This window comes from Hyperolius riggenbachi, chromosome 2 (genome assembly GCF_040937935.1).
Source record: "Hyperolius riggenbachi isolate aHypRig1 chromosome 2, aHypRig1.pri, whole genome shotgun sequence".
Taxonomy (NCBI): domain Eukaryota; kingdom Metazoa; phylum Chordata; class Amphibia; order Anura; family Hyperoliidae; genus Hyperolius; species Hyperolius riggenbachi.
In genome coordinates, this window is record NC_090647.1 from 242,025,210 (window position 1) to 242,045,983 (window position 20,774).

Below are 20,774 nucleotides of genomic sequence, written 5' to 3' on the forward strand. Positions count from 1 at the left end.
TTGTATTGGATTAATTTGTGTACTGACCTTGCCTGGAAACTGACTACTCTCTGATTGCTGCCTGTATTGACCTTTGCCCGGATAACCGACTATTCTCTGATTGCTGCCTGTACCGATCCTTTGCCTGGAATCTGACTACTCCTGAACTCAGCCTGGACCGACCTTGGATTGCCTGACCCCGATGCTGCCTGCTCCTTGTGTACCTTGATATCTCTGATCTTATGTGTATGACCTCAGATTGTTAGATTGTCAGATTGTTACTGGACTTTGCTCTCTTGTCTCCTGTCTGGCTTTGGTGAGTTATCTAGTTCACTTACAAGGCCTGGGTATAACTGAAGTGGGGCAGGTGTTGTTTCCCTACCTCCCGTTCAAGCGGGGACGTGCCGCATAGGGTGAAGAAGGTGGTGTTAGATTGGGGCATAGGAGCTGAGCTGTGAGCTGATATCTTGCCAGGCCTGACAGGCAACATAATATTATAGGAGTACCTGTCCTCTGCGGACAGTCCAGTCCTGGAGAGCAGAAGAGGCGGATGTGTGTCTCCTGTCCTACACTTAGCAGGAATGGTGACACTAGAGAGACGCAGGTAGGGACGAGGCTCCGCCTACTCACTCAGGGGCATGTATTAGAGTAACTGGGAATCGGATGCTTGTATGCCTGCCAATGAGATGGTATTCATTATGTCCGGAGTTCCCCCTTGTGGCCGATAGTGAAATAGCCTCGCTGAGAATAATGAGCATGTATAGATGGAGACAGCAGTTCACTGGGAGGATTATGGGAGCTGTGCCAGGGCTGCAGCACTGGAAGGAATAGGGCAGCTGCATACAGAGCTGTATAAGAATAGGATGCTGCAGATGACACTTAGCAGAGAGTATCATACATGGAGTAGGGGCAAATAAATGTGTATATTCTTAAATATACCTTATAAGGAGGTGACTGCTGGGTACATCACTGTGAGTATCACAAATAAAGCTAAATAGGATTAGTCAGTAGTAGTGATGAGCATACATTTCGTATAATGGGAATATTGTATTATAATTCACGATGATACAAAATCATGATGTGAAATTTCTGAAAAAAAACGTCAAGTTCATTTGCAAACACAATCAGGAACCATACTTTAGCATTTTTTTGTCATTTCGTGTCGACTTTAGCGGTTCATAGCAAAGCCCCCCCATACATGCTATCATTAAAATCGCTACGTATGTTAAGGTGACTAGTGGGAACAAGTCAAATTATTTTTTTTTCTTCCAAAAAGACCTTGAGGTTTTTGAGAAAATTGATTTTAAAATGCAAAGAAAAAATGCTTTTTAAACTGTAATTTGTCTGAGTTACAAAACATTTTTCCTTTGTTTTTTTACATCAATTTTCTAAAAAAAACGATTAGGTCGTTTTGAAAAATTCCATTTTTTCTTTTGTTTTACTTATTCCCACTATTCCCTTTAGCATACATAGCAATTTTGGTTGATGATAGCATGTATGGGGGCTTTGCTATTAACTGCTAAATTCAGCATGGAATTCTGAATGTATTACATGAAAGCAGTTGAATTTCCAAACTGTAATGACGTATGGCTGTAATTGCAAAAATGTACTTTAAATTTTGCTTTATTGTAATTGACAGATTACAATCATCACTATAAAGGTCTGTACACACGCCGGACTGGAGGAAACGACGGGTCCGTCGTCACCTGCTGGGCGTGTTTTCAGCAGACAGTCCGGTGTGTGTACAGTCTGTCGGCAGACTGATACGGCTGTTTCTGAGCGATCCGCCTGGCGGATCGCTCAGAAACAGCCGTATTAGTCTGCAGACAGACTATACACACGCCGGACTGTCGCTGCAACGCCCGCCCAGCGGGAGGTGACGACGGACACGTCGTTTCCTCCAGTCCGGCGTGTGTACGGACCTTTAGGTGGAAACTCCATGACAGACGCTCCCCTGTGAATGTAAAGAACCAGTGCTGGCACTCCGTGATCACACCAATCAATTGTTACGCTATGTGTTTTTATGGTCTTATCTTTTTTTGAGCTATTAAAGTATTGAAAAAAAGAAAGTGAGGCTACCCAGTGATCCCTGTGGATGTGCCTTAACTGACTCATAGACCAGCGTATAACCCACCTGATTGCTGAGGTGGTTGGAATCTGGTGGGCAGCAGAGGGGTGTGTGGTGTGGTCACGGAGTGCAAGTTCTGGCTCTTCACTTTCACAGGGGAGCATCTGTCAGTGTGAAGAAAAGTGATTGAAATTGTATTACGCTAAGTGGAGCTTTAGGGCCCGTTTCCATTTGAGCCGCACGTGTATACAAGACACGCGTGGCGGCACTTCTGGGTCTGCGGGGACGCAGACGAATCCCATCAGCCGTGCCATGCACGGCTATGGGAGTCGCAGCCTCCCGCACTATTTCGGATGGAGATGCCAGCCGAACCGCTAGCGCAAGCGATTCGGCCGGCGGCGCTATTGATCCCTATGGCAGAGTTTCCCCGTGCGATTTGCCTGCGGGGAAACTGCAGATTCGGCGCGGAAACCACGCAAGTGGAAACGGGCCCTGAACCTCTTTTAAGGATCGTAGGCTTACACCCTCCCTAGTGTACAAGGCTATTTTGTACACTGCATCTTTAAGAGCTCGCTGCAGGGCTGTACAACTCAGCACACAAGTAATTCTCCCCCCCCCCCCCCCCCCCCCCCCTCCTGTTTTCTGCCCACCAACACAGCTTTCTCTGATCCCTCCTGCTGTGTTTATATTTTTTTTTTACTTATGTGTCTCACAGTATAACAGTCTCCTAGCGGCGATCGCCGCTGGGAAACTGATGACGAAGCGGAGCTCCGTCATTCAAGAAGAGATGCGCGCGCATCTACTGCAAAACCCCGCCCCAGGACTTGACACCAATTGGCATTAAGTGGTCCTGGGGCTGTTGCCACGTTCATGACAATTGGCATGAAATGGTCGGCAAGGGGTTAATATGTTGCAGGTTGTTTGAAATAGATGAGGGCACAGCAGAACCATACTATTTTGGGGCTGTGCTTGTCCTACAGCACGCGCCCGTGGCCAGGATTGCACTATATATGCTTAGGACGTCACTGCGTCATGGGCATGACGCCGTGCAGAGTGCGCTCTCGGCCACGGGCGCGTGCTGTAGGACAAGTGCTGTCTGACCGGTGTCCCGACTCGGCCAGCCGGAAGAGGATCCTAGGGGGCTTTTACGTGAGCTATGGGGGCAGAGAGAACGGGGGGAGTGGTAGGCATAAGGACAGGTGGTAGTATATGCCTGCTCCCCCGTTTCTCCAAATCATTCGAGCTCTGTTATCCTTTAAATACTTAATTGTTTACATATCTGAATGTGCTGACATCACATAATCATTTTTAATGGAAATCAAATTTATCAACCCATGGAGGTCTGGATTTGGAGTCACACTGAAAACTAAAGTGAAGAAAACACTACAGGCTGATCCAACTTTGATGTAATGTCCTTAAAACAAGATTCCTGAGGCCGGTTTCACACTTGTGTAGCAGCCAAAAACAGGCCTTAGGGGATTACCGCGATTATCCCCGTCTGGTAGCAGTCCAAGCAGGAAGTGACGCTCAGTTCCTGTGGCTGAATTGATGACGTGCATGTTGCTAAAATATGCTTCTGCGACACATAAAACCTGCGGTGGTCATTTAAAAAAAAAAACGCGTAGCCATAGACTTACATCATGACAAGCATCTCACTGCAGGAGCCGCACTGCAATGTAGGTATGCGCTCACAATAGATTAGGGACTTCCGGCGCATCACAACTCGTCACGTGCAGTGTGATATTACCTACTAACTTTCATTGCTCTGACGTTAGGCTGCAGTAAAATGCCGCACCGCGCCAGTGTGAAAGGACCCATACTGAATAGGTGCTGGCTTGCTAAACAGGAAGAGCCGAGATTCAATCCCTGGTCTCCTGTGTCACAGGTAGTGCCCTTAACCAGTACATTATCCAGGCAAGCATTATACTAGTCCACCCTCCCAAAAACAAAAATGGACTGTGCTATGTATGTGTGTAAAAATAGTTCACCAGCATAAAAGTAATAATCGTACATGTGTTAACCATATGAGATTTATAATTTAAGATGCTACAGTCTGACAATGCATGTCATGCCCATAGATTTAGCAAAATATATTATTTATATATTAATATAAGGTCATGTGGCTGTCTTATGCCACACCCATTATATTCATCATGTTACTTTTGTCACTGTGATCAAAAATTTGCGGCTGGCACGGCGGATTACTGACAGACCTAGCCCGTTTTTAAACGGGCTAAAGTCACTAGTTTTGTATATTGGTGTATTCCATTTGTCTGTATTATTATGTACCCCATGTTCTTTTCTTACGGTGTGCAGTGCCACAGAATACATTGGCACTTTTTAAATCAATAATAATAGGCAAGATGACATCACACCAGACATACTAGTGCTTTCTAGAAATCGCCGATAATTTCAAAAGTGCTCCGCAGCTGAAACTGAATCCACCGGGGCTATTGCAATTTGCAGGAATACATGCAGCATTTTCTGAATAATTTGATGAGGGAAAGCAACAGGGCTGTGGACTTGGAGTTTTCATAACCTGAGGAGTCAAAAGATTTTTGTTTCAAATCCAAAGCCCTGGCAAATATTAGACTAAGGAGTCGGAGTCTGAGTCATTTTGGGGACCTGGAGTCAGACTTGGAGTCTGTGTTTTCATAAAATGAGCACACGGAGTTGGAGTCAAATGATTTTTATACCAACTCCACAGTAGAGATGGCCCGAACTGTTCGCCGGCGAACTTCCAGTGGTTCGCGTTCGCCATGTAAGGCGAACTTTTCCGGAAGTTCGGTTCGCCCCCTTAGTGCACCATTAGGGTCAACATTGACCCTCTACATCACAGTCAGCAGGCACATTGTAGCCAATCAGGCTACACTCTCTCCAGGAGCCACTCCCCCCCCCCTTATATAAGGAAGGCTCCGCCAGCCATTACACTCACTCGTGTGCCTGCAATAGTGAGAGAAGGGACAGCTGCTGGCAGACTCTCATAGGGAAGATTAGTTAGGCTGTTGTAGGTGTGTTAGCTTGCTCCTTGCTGATTTCTTATTGCTAAAATAGCACCCCACAACAGCTCTTTTGAGAGCTAATCTTGTTTTTGTGATCATTTTTTTTCTGTGTCTCCCACTGACACTTGTGTTGCATAGACAGCCTTGCTAATTCATACTGTGTGTGTGCCACTGCCAGGCCCAGCACATTCAGTAACTACCTGTGTGTGTGACAGGTGCACATTGTAATACCAAGTACTGCATATACCTACCTGTTGTGTTGAGTGCACCCAATATACCTACCTGTTGTGTTTAGTGAACTGACCTCATCACCACATATACCTGTTGTGTTGAGAGAACCCACCTCATCACTGCATATACCTACCTGTTGTGTTCAGTGAACCCACCTCATCACTGCATATACCTACCTGTTGTGTTCAGTGCACCCACTTACCTACATGAGTGCACGCAGTGTGATATACCACTCCGTGCATACCTGTTAACTGCACCATTTTTGGGGGAGAAAAATACGGCGACAAATACGGTAAGTGTCTCGGCGACAAATACGGTAAGTGTCTCGGGGGTGGCACACCAAAGATAATAAGGTCGTTGCTTTGATCAGCTGGACAGTCACTGTTGTTCTAACATTGAGCTACTGCTAAGTATATGGTAGGGAGTGCCACTCACAAAACGCTGTATCTACATGTTATATCTAACATTGAGCTACCACAGCCCGGCGACCACTGTGCGTTACACAGTGAGTTTGGTGTGTCAGTGTGAAGCAGTACTCTAATTACACTCCCTAATTGATGTATACACATGCAAGATGTTTTAAAGCAATTAAGGCCTGCAATGTAGCATTCAATGTGATTTCTGCCCTTAAAACGCTGTTTTGCGTCAAATCCAGATTTTTCCCCAGGACTTTTGGTGTCGATCCCACTCCTCCATGCAAAAACTCAGATGTTAGACCCCTTGAAACATCTTTTCCATCACTTTTGTGGCCAGCATAAGTGTTTCTAGTTTTCAAAGTTTGCCTCCCCATTGAAGTCTATTGTTGTTCGCGAAAGTTCGCGCGAACCGAACCTTTTGCGGAAGTTCGCGGACCAAAAATCGGAGGTTCAGGCCATCTCTACTCCACAGCCCTGGAAAGCGGGATCCAAAATCACTTTCCCTAAAATTGCTGCGCCAGTGGTCCTAGGCCTAAGTGTGTACGCATCCTTGGCTATAGAATGTGTTGTATATCTCTGTGTAGCAATTATTACCTTTTTTTAAATATAGATATTGGAAGCATTCCAGACTACTGTTTACGTAAAATGCTATGTTACTGTACTACTGTCATGTCTTGTCAAGTAGTTGAAATATTTAATTGTTGGTGTGTCTGGAAGTACTTAGATATTGTCAATGAAAACATGTTAAGTGTGAAAGGTGCCATAGGAAAATATGGGCATTACTTTGAAATTCAGTTATAACTGACAGCAACTGATAGTGTAAAAGAGGCCTTATAATCTCTGAATTGCAATAGCGTTCAGTGATTTCACATTAATAGTGGTATAATCACCTGCTCAAGTTTTGCCTTCGCAAGTGTGAATGGGCCTTTAGGATCACCATAGGTAATCCCCAAGCAGTCTGTTTTTTTTCTCTGTGGGAACAGTTTGGGCCTTTTTACCTGGGAGCAGTTCAGATATATTTTAAATTTTTTCTCAAACCTTCCAGCTACTGTCTCTCCCCTCTGGCTCAGGCGGCAAAAAGTCTAGGGCCGGCCCTGCATACAGGCTGCCAAAACGTCCCCTTCTCTGCTTCTTGGCTTGCATCATCCCCTGGACAGACAGAAGGAGAAGCAGACAGCGGCAGACTGTGTACACAGATCACACGTATCTCTGCACTCGTGTCTCCTGCCGTGCTAATTGTCCTGCACAGGACGAGCGAGTTGCTGGCATTTCCTCTCTACTCTAAACGCCATCATCAGCTCAATCAACACACACAGAGCTGTTTGCCACCGAGGAGGGAGAAAAATATTACACACTAGTCACTGTCACTATGTCACCGGAAGGCGGGGGGTGTCAGGCTGTCAGCTAGGTACTACGCCGTACCTAGGGTGTCATTGTCAACTAGGTAGGTACGCCGTACCTAGCTGACAGCCTGACACCCCCCCCCCGCTTTCCGGTGACACGTGGACGTGGTGGTGTGGTCCGTACCGCCCACACCCTCATGACTCCACTGGGAGGCGGTGCTACAATCCAAGTGCAGGAAACAGCTGACGGTCGGAGGAGGCGTGCGTCAGCGGGGGAGGGCGTGACCCGGCTCTGGAAATGGTACCTGATTTATAACTGGATGAGAGGTGAGCTGAGCTCTTCATTGATCTAGGGCAGAATGTGACACATGTGCGGATGTAGGGACGTGGTAGCGCTTTAGCAAGCATTTGTTTCTGTGTGTTGGAATTCATGAGGATTAGTTACACATTTCATGTGTCTATTGTATTTGGCAATCTCTCCAATTCATAAGTCATGTGATATTTGAGGTGGCCTCTCTGGTGTAGGAGAGATTGAGGAAACACGCTTTATTGAAGCTGCATGTAGGAACATTTGTCAACATATATACAAATTGTATAATTGGAAAATAATACACAGACTACTGTATTGCAGAGTAAATTCAGAGCACATTTCAGTAGTACTCTTGATGAACAACTGCTGAGAACATGTAGCTGAATGCTGGCATCTGTTGTTGCATCAAACTTGCAGTTCCTTTTTACACAGCTGGAAACTGATGCATGCAATATTATTAGGGCAGTGCAGACTGTGAACTCTAAGGGCCGGTTCACACGGATGTCTGCCGTCGGTATTTTTGGTCGTTTAAACATCGCGTTTTAACTGCTTGTAATAGGCTTCTACAAGAGCGTTTGTTAGTATCGTCTGTTAGCAGTTGTGCAAGATTTTTCTTTTTTTAGCGTTGAAGGGCATTCATTGCCCGAAATGAGCGTGTCGTTGCCAACTGATACTCTGCTGAATGCTTTAAGCCTTTACTACCAATAATTATTGAAATTCCTGTGAATATTTATGCTAATGAGGAGCACCCTATAGAGATCCTTTTTCTCTTTTTTAAGAAAATAATTTTGTATTTGTACCAATAAAGATTTTTGATATTTTTGTACCAGAAGAATTGCAAGACTGTGCTTCATGTACATTTTAAGTCCTTTCTATGAATATAGTGAACCGGCCCTAAGCAGGGGTCAGGAACCTTTTTGTCTGAGAGAGCCATAAATGTCACATATTTTAAAATTTCAAACTGGGACAGTAGGGCTCGCATACCTGTTGCCATGGTGATGTGTATACTGTTTATCCGCTGGGCAGCAGAAGTGTCAGACACTTCTTCAGCTTCTCTTGAGTTTCAGCAACATCAGCAATTTTTCCAAGAGCCAGACAGGAGAAATTCCAACTAATGCCGGGAATACACGATGCGTTTTTGCGTTCGTTTTTGCCGTTGTTTTCGCTTTCGATAGATTCTACTCTCGATTTACTGCTCGATTCCCCTCTCGATTCCTTATCTTTTCTTATCAATTACATTCACTTGAATGAGGAGAATCGAAACGAAAGTAGAATCGACCAGATCCGACAGGTTGGAATTTATCTATCGAACCCATCTATCTAAAGTAAAAACTTAACGTGTATTCCCAGCATAATAGCTTGTACAATTAGCTAGCTGACTTGGGGGTTGATTCACTTTGTAGGACGAGATCCCTGCACTTTATAGGCTGCCTGTCAAGTGACAGGCAGCTTATTGGGCCAATCAAAGTGTGGGGATCTCATCCTACAAAAGTCACTGGACCTGACAGGGTCCAGAGTGGGATATTTGGAGTTGCTGTTCGTTTTGGGGTAGTGCGAGTTAGTAGTACATGCTACAGCAGTAGCGTGCACTACTTTGAAAATGTTACTTGCGCTGCTTGAGCAGTGTAGCTTAGTGAATCAACCCCTACTGATTTGTATGTGAGCCAGATGTAGCCATCAAAAGAGCCACATCTGGCTCCAGAGCCATAGGTTCCCTACCCCTGACTTAAAGGATACATCCGAGCAAAATAAAAAAACTTCTTACCTGGGGGCTTTCTCCAGCCCCTGGTAGCCTATCTGTTCCTCGCTGCAGCTCTGGTGTCCCTGGATCCCCTCAGTTGCAGATGCTGACCTCACCAGGTTGGAATGTACTGCGCACGGCTAGGCCGTTTGTGCTCATGTAACCTGGAGTGTTCTGTGCAGACGCAGAACTACTAGGTTGGTATCTGCAACAAAGGGGATCCGAGGACTCCAGAGCTGCGGTGAGGGACAGATAGGCTGCCAGGGGCTGGAGGATGCCCCAAGTAAGTAGATCTTGGTTTTTGTCTTTTTGCTCGGATGTACCCTTTAAGGTGCCCATTAATGATTTAATCTTGGGCACTAGTCTATTTTAGGGTACCCAACTGGAATCCCCACAAAGAAACGGCAGCTTCCATTTGTACGGAATAGGGATGCAGCAGGAGTCACTATCCATGCCACCAACTGAATAGGTTTAGTAAAGTTGTGAGCCCGGAAGCTATAGCCAAAGCTAGCACTGTGGCCAAAGATCCTGTTGTGTAATTTTAGTGTTAGCAATTCCCCCTGGCTACCCTATTTCTTACAAATTAACTTGGACCAAATGTAGTGAGATTGCCATAAGCAGGAAGTGGACATAAGTCTATGGGGATTCCTGTTGAGTGCCCTCAAGTAGACTAGCGCCCAATCTTAATTGTACAATATTACTAAACTAGTAAAAAAAAAAGCCTGCACATTAAAAATTGGGCGCTAGGCTACGGACGCTCTCCTACACGCCCGGCGCCCAGAATAAACAAGGAAGGCCGCAATGAGCGGCCTTCCTTGTTTTGCTTACATCGTCGCCGTAGCGACGAGCGGAGTGACGTCATGGACGTCAGCCGACGTCCTGACGTCAGCCGCCTCCGATCCAGCCCTTAGCGCTGGCCGGAACTTTTTGTTCCGGCTACGCTGGGCTCAGGCGGCTGGGGGGACCCTCTTTCGCCGCTGCTCGCGGCGGATCGCCGCAGAGCGGCGGCGATCGGGCAGCACACGCGGCTGACAAAGTGCCGGCTGCGTGTGCTGCTGTTTATTTGATGAAAATCGGCCCAGCAGGGCCTGAGCGGCAGCCTCCGGCGGTGATGGACGAGCTGAGCTCGTCCATACCGCCCGGCTGGTTAAGGACCAGAGACTGCTGGTACAGAAACTGGCAGAATCCCGACAAATTGACACACATACCGGCTGTCACCGCTGCACGTCGGGAACCTGGGCCACCCACTCTGCTGTCTCTGATGGCAGAGTTCCTGTGAGGTGGTCAGGTGCCACTTTCATTGGCTCCTAGCCCTGTCTTTCAATGTAAGCCAATGGGAGTTGCTTACATTGAAAGACAGGGCCAGAAGTAGGGATGAACGATTTTCGGTTTAAAACCAAAAATCGCGATCAGGGCAATGACGATCTTGGGATCGTCAAAGCGGCGGTTTTCGTCGCTGCCACTTGGTTTGCTCCGCTCCCTTCCCCTGCTTGCCGCCCCCTCCTCCAGTAATTTCCCATTACAGTCGGGATCACCGCATTGCACTACCGCGCAATGAGCTGCATGAAAGAGCCGGCGAGCGTTCTCGGCCTGTATCAGGAAGTGTGACGTCACTTCCTGGCGGCCACCGTTACTAGTCAACACTCGTTGCCTCTTCCATGCGGCTCACCTTGCAGTGTGTAATGCGGTGAGCCCGACTGTAATGGAAACTTACTGGAGGAGGGAGCCGCGAGCAGGGGAAGGGAGAGGAGCAGGTAAAGTCAGAGGGGAGGAGGGATCTGGAAGCTGCAGCACCTACACACTGCCTAACCTGTCCTGTGGCCTCTACACAATGCCTAACCTGTCCTGTGGCCTCTACACAATGCCTAACCTGTCCTGTGGCCCCTACACACTGCCTAACCTGTCCTGTGGCCCCTACACACTGCCTAACCTGTCCTGTGGCCCCTACACACTGCTTAACCTGTCCTGTGGCCCCTACACACTGCTTAACCTGTCCTGTGGCCCCTAAACACTGCCTAACCTGTCCTGTGGCCCCTACACACTGCCTAACCTGTCCTGTGGCCCCTACACACTGCTTAACCTGTCCTGTGGCCCCTACACACTGCTTAACCTGTCCTGTGGCCCCTAAACACTGCCTAACCTGTCCTGTGGCCCCTACACACTGCCTAACCTGTCCTGTGGCCCCTACACACTGCCTAACCTGTCCTGTGGCCCCTACACACTGCCTAACCTGTCCTGTGGCCCCTACACACTGCCTAACCTGTGCTATGGCCCCTACACACTGCCTAACCTGTCATGTGGCCCCTACACACTGCCTAACCTGTCCTGTGGCCCCTATAGCTGGCTAAACTAAACTATACTGGGGGCACCTATATGTGGCTACCTCTACTGGGGGAACTCATACTCACCATCAGTGTGCTGATCCATCGTTGTGTATTGAAAATCGTGAATTGAATTGAAATCGCAATTTCTGATAGAAATAGTGCAATTCAATATTTTCCTAAAATCGTTCAGCCCTAGCCAGGAGCCAATGATATCAGCTCCTCACCCGCTTACAGGGCTCTGCCGTCATAGAGACAGGCAGAGCGAGTGAGCTGCGACAGGAGACGGCGCCGGAAGCTACGAAAACGACGTATGCGCACAGTAGCGGTGAGTTGAAATATATGCCCTGGCAGCCAGATCAGCATCAAAACGGCGTAGATTTCAGGGCTGTGGAGTCGGTCCAAAAATTCACCGACTCCGACTCCTCAGTTTAGGATTCCTCCGACTCCACGACTCCGACTCCTCTAATTTGCATATTACAATTTTGTTGATTAAAAGTATGTAACATGAAATTCGTCTCTTAACTGCCAACGCTTAGGAATTTTACAAGACAACTAAAGTGAGAAGGATATGTAGACTACGATATTTATTCCTTTTAGACTAAAACTAGTCCTTGGTAAGAGTACTTGTAAAAGGTACAAACCGGAACAAAGAACATCTATCAGGCCCTAGGCAATGTAAGTGTGGGTACATGTAAGAATGATGTGCAGGTACTCTGCAGGGGAAGAAGGAGATTGTAAACAGACAACACCTCTGTGTTCAATGTGCACAGCATTCTCAGTGGATTCCCTGCAGCTCTGTGGGGAGTGCATATGTAGAGTATAGTACTACTGTGTAACAAAGTAAACCTGAGACAGATTAAATTAAAGTTTGATATATACCTGGGGCTTCCTCCAGCCGCCTTCAGGATAATCAGTCCCTCGTTGTCCTCCTCCACCACCTGGATCTTCTGCTATGAGTCCAGGTACTTGAGCCAGTCAGGCGTAGTGCGCATGCACACACTCCGCCGCCAGGAGCATACTACACCTGTGCAGCACTATTGCGCAGGTGCAGAATGTTCCTGGCTGTGGGAGCGGCATGCGGCTGGACAGCGCTGACTGGCTGAATTACCAGGACTCATAGCAGAAGATCCGGGTGGTGGAGGACAGCGAGGGACTGATTAGCCTGAAGGGGGCTGGAGGAAGACCCAGGTATGTATAAAACTTTACTTTTCATCCGTCTCAGTTACCCTTTAATTTGTAGTCACCAAACCAAATTTTAATAACATATCAAATTATTTGATTTCATCAGCAAAGGGAGTGCATACATTTGCATAAATCAGCATCAATGCAGAATTATTTCCACCTCATTGACCATCTCTATTAGTGACACGGCTACACATCAGGCTTTATACTTACAACATAGATGTTATTTAGTCTATATAAGAGATTCCTGTGTACACATCATATATACAGTCACAATCAGATATGTATATCTGACCTTAAAAATACGGGGACTGCTTTATTGAAGCAGCACAAGTAACTAATTTTGATTGGTTTATTTCATTTTTGTGGACTAAGCACAGCTATTACTGTATTTATACTGTATATATACATTACTTTTAATGACTATTATCTGAGAAATAGAACATTTTATCATATCTTCTATTTTAATTACAGTTACAAATTCATTAGGAGTCGGAGTCGGTGCATTTTTTCCCGACTCCGACTCCGACTCAAGGCACCCAAAATTGCCCGACTCCACGACTCCGACTCCACGACTCCGACTCCGACTCCACAGCCCTGATAGATTTCAACTACAGCGGTCCTAAAGTAGTTACAATTGGTGAAGTAAAGACTTGGGCTAGGTTCACAGTGGTCAGTTACATTAGGCCTGGAACCCACTACAAAGCGATATCGCTAATCGCAATCGCTAGCGCTTTTAATGAGCGTTTTGTAAGCGATTTCATGAGCGTTTTCTCACGATTTTGGTAGTGATTTTAAAAAGTGTAAGCTTTTTGCCAGTGATTTGCGATTTAGCGTTTTTAATTCTTATTGGTCCTTTCATTTTTCCTTTTTTTACAGTGAGTAGTGATTTAAAAACGCTAGCAAAATTCTCTGTATAGCGATTCATGAGCGATTACACCAGCGTTTATATACTTTACAATGCAGTAACGCTGACTCTCAAAAATGCTGCATGTCCTGCGTTTGCGATTTTGCTAATCACAATCGCTCCAGTGGAATTTGGCCCATCCATTAACATTAGCTGAGCGTTTAGGGAAATCGCTAGCATTTTGAATCGCTCCCTAAATCCTCAAAAATCACTATAGTGGGTTCAAGCCCTCACTTATGCCTTATGACTGTGAACTGCAATACAAATCCACAGTAACTGCGCTAGCATATAGTACAATCTGAGTTCTTGTGGAGTACTTCCTACTGAATATTCAGCAATGCAAAACAATGGATACAGCACTCAGTGCTACTATAGGATAAAAAGTCCACAGAACTAAAAGTTCATAAAACTTCTATTTTCATCGTATCTTGAGACAGCGCCTGCAGGGTCATTGAAGGCCACCCTTCGCCTGTCACAATCTCATGATGTGTAGATATCCTTCACAGTTGATTCAGCACATACTGTAACACCTCAAAGATAAAAAATGTATCCCTCCATAGCGTAAAACCATTCACAATTTTATTAAATGTTAACCACTTTGCATTCAGACCTTTTTTTCCCACTTCCCACTTATGGACCAGCGCAGTTTTGACAGTTTAGCTATGTCCTTTGTCACAGGAGCCCTAGTGGCTGACCGCACTTAGCCTTCTAAACGGTGCCAGCGCACGGATCGTGCGAACTCTGGTCGCAGTCAATGCGCAGGAACCGTTAAGAATTAGCCGCAGACAACTCAGAAGGGAGCCTGTGAGACACGGGTAATTACAACGTACACACGATTCCACGGTATCTGCCACCACCACTGGTATGGGCCAGTGGACCCGATTTACTGACTGACTAGTCCTGCGAATAAAACGGTTAAACACACGGTATTCTGTCTAGCCAACAACAAACAAACAGTAGCGTATCTTCAGAGACCCGGGATCAGTTCTGTGTGTGCTGATAAGCAGGGTAGCGGAACAGTGAATTACTTGGAGGAAGTCTTTTATTCACAGCAATATAAATAATTAATATATACAGACAATTATTAAAATCAACAATTATTAAAACAGTAATAGCCAGTATAAAAAATAAAAGAAGGGAGAAAAATACTTAGTTCCTGGAAAGATGTCCTTTTTGTGGGAAAAATCAGAGTTCTGGGTTTCAATCAAAGTTCAGAGTTCAGACCAGGTGGATGCCAGCATATCCTCAAGCTGGCACCGATGAGTTCAAGATGTTTTCAGGGTGGAGGACTCAAGCCCGCCTGCTGGCTCTGTGCTTTTGATGAAGCTGGTTTGGGGGTGTGGCAATGCCGCCCCCTCTGAGCTACCAGCAAATGACAGTTCATTCCCTCTGAGAGATTTTAGAGCTAAACTTATGAATTGCTGTAACTCCTGAACCATACACGTTACATTTAGGGGGGTAACAGCTTCATACTTGGAGGAAAATACAGATTAATATGATATCCGACATGGCTAGTGCAGCAGATCAGGGTCCTGGGTAGATTCATACCTGGGTTGTAGGGGCCCCGGGCCCCTCTCAACTGGTATCAAGAGATCCAGCATGACCCTACGGATCCAATGATACTGCTCTCATAACCACCCTATTTATTGTATTCTGTAAATGGGCAAAAGATTATAAAGTACATTCATTTCTTCCTGCTAAGGCTGGAGTCAGCCTGACTGGAGTCCAGCTGTGTCTGCTTCTTGGGATCTCCCTCTATGAAAGGAACCTTATGGTTCCTGTAATTAGCATCTGGATGTGAAATCAGCTGGGACAAGCTTTCTGAACTCAAGGGTTTGCCCCTGCTCGTTAGCATATCAAAAGAGCCATCCTGCAGTTAAGGAGATGCTATTTCTCTGCTGAGAAAGGACTGCAGACCTCCTACACAATAAATCCAGATTCTATCGATTTGAAGCGCAATCGATGCAGAGAATCGAGTGCGATCGCTTTTTCTTCACGGGCGGTTACAGGACGCGCCTGCGGCCCCGCAACCGTCCGTGACAGCACCCCCTGGGGAGAAGGCAGATAGACATTCATCAGCAAGATGTGTGTAGTTGCCGCTAACCTGCGAGATCTGATCTAGTTCCCCGTTGGCGTTCTGGGGTCGGCTGCCCGCTGCGTGTCGGCCAACCTGGCTGACGGGTCTCGGGTTGCCGGTGCGGCGGGAAAACCTATTGGAGCCTGTGGCTCGGTTCCCCTGGACCGGTCGCGGTCTGCTACCCTCAGGGTTGACCCGACATGGACCGTTCTGGACAGGGCGTTTGCGCCACTGCAGTCGGACGTGGTGTCTGCCGGGACTGCTGACAACGGGCAGTGGGTTGGTTAGGTCAACAGCCAGCCCACGCAGGGTTCCCCTGCTAAGTGGCTGTGGACCTAAGGGAACCCCGCGGGAATCCCTGGACCTTCCCAGCTCCTGACAGACGGCACATGCTCCACAGTAGTTTGCTACATCCCTGTTCATCCGGGGCCAATAAAACTGTTTCCGAATACCGGCAAGTGTCTTGCGGACCCCTGAGTGCCCTGTCAGAGGATTACCATGTGCGGATTTCAGCACATGTCCCCTGAACGCACTCGGGACCACAAGCCATTTGGTATTCGCGTGGGATCTACCTGTAGGGGGCTGTACAGACTCACTGTACAGTCTCCCACCTTCCCAGTACACCTTGAAAGCGGCCCCGTCTGCGAGGGGCTCAGCGGCTTGCTGCCTGAGCACCTCCAGGCTTGGGTCACTTTGTAGTGCGGCTGAGAATACGGCGTCAGTTTCAGCCAACTGGCTCATGTCACACGAAGCCAGCGGCTGAAAGGTCTCATCCCTGCGGTCAGAGGAGGGGGAGGAGGCCGGAACCCCCTTCACCTGTTCTGAGCTCGGGTTCTGAGCAGTGCAGCTGCGCGGTACTGCTAGCACAGGTACACTGTCAGAATGGCACAGACGGACATTACTCAAATCATCATTGCATGCAGTAATGACATTGACAGGTATAGACATTTTTTCGTTACAGACAGGTTGTACAGTAAACTCAGGTACAGTTACAGCATCATCACAACAGACAGTCTGTACATCAAACTCAGGTGCCTTTGAAGCAGGCACTATTGAACCTGGTACCCTTGAACTGGGCACATTCAACCCACCTCCCCCTGGTGCTCCCCCAAGTGTATAAAGTACCTGGTGGTGGGTGGAGAGTCCGTCTCCTCCCGTGAGCGACAAGGCGGTCGTGGCAGGTTCATAGTAGGACACAAGCTTGCCCAAATCAGTCCCCAGCAACACAGGGACTGGGAGATCCTTCATAACCCCAACAACCCTTTCGTGGACCCCTCCTCCCCAATCCAGCTTCACTCTCGCGTGGGCTATGTGAAAAAGGGTGCCCTCTACTCCAGTAAGGGCAAGGGATCGGCTGGAGCTGATGCTCTCCTTTGGCACAAGGTGTGAGTGAACTAACGTGATGTCAGCTCCGGTGTCTCGAAATCCGGTGACAACTTTGCCGTTCACTCTAACAAGTTGCTGCTGGTCGGTTCGGTCGCGGATTTCCTTTCTGCGGGCAAACAGGACAAAATCTGATGATCCAGGCTGTGGTTCGCTGGCGGGTTGCCTCTGCTGTGGGTGAGGTACAGGTGATGCAGATGATCCAGGTGCTGGTGGTGTCTGTCTCCGCTCCGGACAGTCGAATTTCATGTGTCCGGGCTGGCGGCAGTAGTGACAGGTGACCTCTCCAGGGGCTGCAGCCCTGGGTGCAGAAGCTGTGCTGGATGGCCTCTGTGGCTGACGGCTCACAGGGGCAGGAGAGTCTGCCGAGGTATTGGGCTGACCTCCTCTCCAGCTGGATGGGACAGTTCTGCGGGTATCAGCCACCCGGGTAGTTGCAAAAGTCTCAGCAAGGTCTGCAGCGACAGTGGCTGAAGCCGGCCTGCGTTCTAACACAAACTGTCGTACATCAGCAGGGCAAATGTTCAGAAATTGTTCGAGGACTATTAAGTCCTCCAGGACATCATAAGACCCTTTGGTGAGGCTTAGAGTCCACAGGCGGAGTGTGGTGAGCAAGCTGCTGACCACATCTCGGTACGAATCAGAAGACTTTTTCTGCCAGGCCCTGAACTTTTTCCGATAGGCTTCTGGCGTCAGCTGGTACTTAGTAATGATAGCGTCTTTTATAGCAGCATAATCATTATCCTTCTCCGCAGGCAATTCTGCGAAGGCATCAAGCGCTTTGTAGCGCAGCAAAGGTGTCAGATGTCTGGCCCACTGGTCTTGGGACAGACGATACTGACGGCATGCTTTTTCAAAAGACCGCAAAAACAAGTCAATGTCTGTGTCTTTCTCAATATTAGCAAATTTAAATTTTGCACTTACGGGTGCTGCAGCTCCTTCAGCAGGGAGGCTGGGCGGTGAGCTCCGGCTGGCCTGTTGCACTTTTGCCATGTTTAGCTCATGCTGTCGTTGGCGCTCCCGTTCTTGCTCAGCGGCATCCCTCTCTGCGTGGCGTTCAGCAGATTGGCGCTCCTCACGCATGTACTGCAGGTACTTGTCCAGGTCAGTGTCCATCAGCTTTTGTAATGCCTGCTGCATTAGCGGATCAGTACAAACGGACAGTCCAGTACTGGCCGGTTCCAGGCGAGTACTTTCAGAAACTCTGGGATTGGGGTCCATACTGACAGTCTCTGGCGTAACTGTTGCAACAGGGCCCGCAGGATGCTCAACCTCTGTACGCCTAGGATCTTCAGCCTCTGGACCCCCTTGCCTTGAGTCAGATGGGTCAGCGTCTACCTCAGCAGACACATCCAGCTCCTGCAGTTGCTGGGTATCATTCCGTTACCAGGTCCCCTTGTTTCTTGCGGCCGACATCAATGCCTCTCTCTTGGCAAAGATTTTGCAGGTCCGCCAGGCACATTTTCTTGTAGTTCCCGGACATTTCCACGCCAAATAAAATAAAACTTTTGGGGAGGGGTACTGGCTACACAGTCTCTCTGTATATATAAAAAATATATTGCCTTCCAGCTACACCAACGAATTAGTTCGTTTCTTGATAGCGCTAGCGCTATCTTAGATACTTTCAGCACAACACAGATCCCAACCGCTGCCGAACACTGTCACAGGAGCCCTAGTGGCTGACCGCACTTAGCCTTTTAAACGGTGCCAGCGCACGGATCGTGCGAACTCTGGTCGCAGTCAATGCGCAGGAACCGTTAAGAATTAGCCGCAGACAACTCAGAAGGGAGCCTGTGAGACACGGGTAATTACAACGTACACACGATTCCACGGTATCTTCCACCACCACTGGTATGGGCCAGTGGACCCGATTTACTGACTGACTAGTCCTGCGAATAAAACGGTTAAACACACGGTATTCTGTCTAGCCAACAACAAACAGTAGCGTATCTTCAGAGACCCGGGATCAGTTCTGTGTGTGCTGATAAGCAGGGTAGCGGAACAGTGAATGACTTGGAGGAAGTCTTTTATTCACAGCAATATAAATAATTAATATATACAGACAATTATTAAAATCAACAATTATTAAAACAGTAATAGCCAGTATAAAAAATAAAAGAAGGGAGAAAAATACTTAGTTCCTGGAAAGATGTCCTTTTTGTGGGAAAAATCAGAGTTCTGGGTTTCAATCAAAGTTCAGAGTTCAGACCAGGTGGATGCCAGCATATCCTCAAGCTGGCACCGATGAGTTCAAGATGTTTTCAGGGTGGAGGACTTAAGCCCGCCTGCTGGCTCTGTGCTTTTGATGAAGCTGGTTTGGGGGTGTGGCAATGCCGGCCCCCTCTGAGCTACCAGCAAATGACAGTTCATTCCCTCTGAGAGATTTTAGAGCTAAACTTATGAATTGCTGTAACTCCTGAACCATACACGTTACATTTAGGGGGGTAACAGCTTCATACTTGGAGGAAAATACAGATTAATATGATATCCGACATGGCTAGTGCAGCAGATCAGGGTCCTGGGTAGATTCATACCTGGGTTGTAGGGGCCCCGGGCCCCTCTCAACTGGTATCAAGAGATCCAGCATGACCCTACGGATCCAATGATACCGCTCTCATAACCACCCTATTTATTGTATTCTGTAAATGGGCAAAAGATTATATAGTACATTCATTTCTTCCTGCTAAGGCTGGAGTCAGCCTGACTGGAGTCCAGCTGTGTCTGCTTCTTGGGATCTCCCTCTATGAAAGGAACCTTATGGTTCCTGTAATTAGCATCTGGATGTGAAATCAGCTGGGACAAGCTTTCTGAACTCAAGGGTTTGCCCCTGCTCGTTAGCATATCAAAAGAGCCATCCTGCAGTTAAGGTGATGCTATTTCTCTGCTGAGAAAGGACTGCAGACCTCCTACACAATAAATCCAGATTCTATCGATTTGAAGCGCAATCGATGCAGAGAATCGAGTGCGATCGCTTTTTCTTCACGGGCGGTTACAGGACGCGCCTGCGGCCCCGCAACCGTCCGTGACATCCTTATTTAATCAGCAATAACTTTATCCATACTTATGACCCAGAAATGAAATATATATTGTTTTTTTCAAGACAAACTAGGCTTTCATTGTATGCCATTTTTTTCCCTCAAGCAATTTTGTTTTCTATGAATTTTAATGGGAAAACAAGGAAAAAAATAGAAAAAACACATTATTTCTCAGTATTACCAATTCCAGTTTAATAATAAAAAGTGCTACTGTAGATTAAAAAAAACACACATTTTGTTTGGCTACTCTTACCGCTTATCACAAAACTTACCGGTAGATTATGTTCCTGTCACAATTTATGGTGAAGATATTGGATTCTGAAATAATGCTACAGAGTGTATTTTTCACTATGAACTGAGAAAATAAAAGTATTTTTAATGGTAAAAATCTTTGGAAAATGAAGGATTTAAAGCCAATTTTACCACTTCCATGTAGTATGAGAGCATACCTACACAATCTATTCTCAAGCTGAGTACACCTATCAGATGAAATTCTTTGCAATCTGGTGAATGAATCTGTCACATAGTTTTGTCAGCGAGGTTTGAAAGACTGATCTTTCTAAAGATGCTGTACACATGCAAAAGGTCAGTATTTGCAAAAGATCAGTTCCTGCAAAATGCTTTCATAGTCTGTTTACAACCTTCTTTTTCATGCATGCCTGTGCACACAAAAGTTAAAGGAAACCTGAAATGAGTTTCACTTACCTGGGGCTTCTGCAAGCCCCCTGCAACCGTCCTGTTCCCACACCATCATGGAACGATCCTCTTGTCCCCCG

The 20,774-nt window shown here is 47.0% G+C and overlaps 1 protein-coding gene across 2 annotated transcripts in view; it reads left to right on the plus strand.

The window, feature by feature from the left end:
• The first annotated feature begins 6,559 nt into the window (after positions 1-6,559).
• NXPE3 (neurexophilin and PC-esterase domain family member 3) overlaps positions 6,560-20,774 on the plus strand; it is a 41,681-nt gene continuing 27,466 nt past the window's right edge. Inside the window, exon 1 of one of the 2 annotated variants that reach the window (XM_068265318.1) lies at positions 6,560-6,638. The gene's annotated coding sequence lies outside the window, so the exon portion shown is untranslated. Of the gene's footprint in view, positions 6,639-7,273; positions 7,367-20,774 lie in introns of those variants that run through there. The other variant, XM_068265316.1, reaches the window with a different exon arrangement.